Genomic DNA, 2,119 nt, shown 5'->3' with positions numbered 1-2,119 from the left:
GTTAACTCTGGTGAATCATGCAAGGTCTCTGCAGGAACTAGCACCCCCATATTTATAAGAAAATTACAAGGGAGAGTACAGACCATGAAACTAGTAACTGCAGAGCTGCTATCACCCCTAGGGCAGGAGAAGGAGGGGAAAAGAGGTCTCCAGCACTGGGGGGAGAGAGTCCTGTAGGGAGGGTCATCTTGAAAGGAACAGGGACATGCCTTGGAAAAACACAGCCTGCTCAGAGCCAGCCTCCCAGAGAGGAAGCCAGGGGACATAAAATTCTACCTTTCTCCTCCTCTCCTCTGATTTCTTGCCATGAGTTCTTATTGGTCAAGTGCTATCTGAAGCCAGAAAGCATAGGGCCTCCTTCATGGTGTCCATAAAGTTCAGACCCTTAAAACAAAATACAGACTTAGGATGGCTAGAGTGTAGATCTGAAAGGAGAGAAAGTAGATTCCTGAAACAACTAGCTTGTCTCTTTCTACCTCATTCTCCTATCAAATATTTAATTATAGATGAAACAAATTTACAAGTTGTTCCAACCTAGGTTGTACTGTGATTTAAATCCTTACAAAAGGGCAAATACTCCAAGAATGAAATAAATGAGTGACACCATCTGTCATCAGACCTTGCTATCTGAATTTTTCCCCAAAACTTAAATGTCAGCTATTTTTAATATTTAAACCATTATTACATTTTATATCAATCTAGCCTTCAGACTGGCACGGGAAGAGTTAAAACTTGGATTCTCCAATTTACTTCACAGGTGCATTTTACTTAACTCAAAAACAGTCACTGGGAATCGGAACCATCAGAACCGCCACCATCGTGAGGAGGCGCAGGCCGGCGGCGCGGGAGCTGCTGAATCTGTTGTGGAGTGCGAACCGTGATTGACCAGAATGGAGGCCGTGGGTTGGCCGCTCCGGGTGATGAAGCCCGGGCCGCCGCAGCCCCTCTGTCGGGACAGACGGTGGGCAAGAGCAGCAAGATGCTGCAGCACGTGGACTACAGGATGAGGTGCATCCTGCAAGATGGTCGTATCTTCATTGGCACCTTTATAGCTTTTGACAAGCATATGAATTGGATCCTCTGTGACTGTGATGCGTTCAGGAAGATCAAACCAAAGAATTCAAAGCAAGCAGAGAGAGAAGAGAAGCAAGTCCTTGGTCTGGTGCTTCTTCGAGGGGAGAACCTGGTCTCACTGACAGTAGCGGGACCACCTCCCAAAGATACTGGCATTGCATGAGTGCCACTTGCTGGAGCTGCTGAGGGCCCAGGGATTGGCAGAGCTGCTGGCAGAGGAATCCCAGCTGGTGTTCCCATGCCCCAGGTTCCTGCAGGACTTGCTGGGCCAGTCCGTGCGGTTGATGGGCCATCCCAACAGGTGATGACCCCACGGGGAAGAGGCACTGCTGCAGCAGCTGTAGCTGCTGCCGCAGCCAGTATTGCAGGAGCCCCGACCCAGTACCCACCTGGCCGTGCCGGTCCTCCCCCACCTATGGGCCGAGGGGCACCCCCTCCAGGCGTGATGGGTCCACCACCTGGTATGAGGCCTCCCATGGGTCCCCCCGTGGGGATTCCCCCTGGATGAGGAACTCCAATGGGCATGCCCCCACCAGCCATGAGGCCCCCTCCCCCAGGGATGCGAGGCCTTCCTTGACCTGGCCACAGAGTTATGGAAGTAGCTCCACAGAGGCGTGGGCCCGATTCCCCAGGGCCACATTACCACATCTGTTTGTTTCTTGAGCATGGAGTCTCACCAATGTTCCGGAGTCTCACCGGTTTGTCTGGTTTCCCTTACAGGGCCCCCTCCCCCAGGCATGCGCCCACCAAGGCCTAGACTCATCTTGGCCCTCCTCAGCTCCCTGCCTGTTTTCCCGTAAGACTGTACATAGTCCTCTTACTTCCTTGTGGCCTGTGACACTAGTTTATAATAAACTGTTAAGAGAATATTATAGATGCACCTGGTATGATTGTTTATTTTCAGAAAAACCTTTGATATACTGGGTGCTTAAAAAGAGTCAAGGGTTGCCTTGGAAAAATTTAGCCCTAATCCTTAGCTGTTTCCCTTGTAAAATACTGTATTCATTTGCAGAGGTGCACACAGCCTCATCTAAGAGAATTGTAA

The 2,119-nt window shown here is 50.4% G+C and overlaps 1 pseudogene; it reads left to right on the top strand.

Moving 5' to 3' along the window:
- Nucleotides 1-961: 961 nt before the first annotated feature.
- On the top strand, nt 962-1,907 carry LOC130861603 (small nuclear ribonucleoprotein-associated protein B'-like; annotated as a pseudogene).
- The last annotated feature ends 212 nt before the right edge of the window (nt 1,908-2,119 follow it).

The sequence above is a fragment of the Hippopotamus amphibius genome, chromosome 9 (genome assembly GCF_030028045.1).
Source record: "Hippopotamus amphibius kiboko isolate mHipAmp2 chromosome 9, mHipAmp2.hap2, whole genome shotgun sequence".
Taxonomy (NCBI): Eukaryota; Metazoa; Chordata; class Mammalia; order Artiodactyla; family Hippopotamidae; genus Hippopotamus; species Hippopotamus amphibius.
This window is presented reverse-complemented; position numbering and strand designations above follow the sequence as displayed.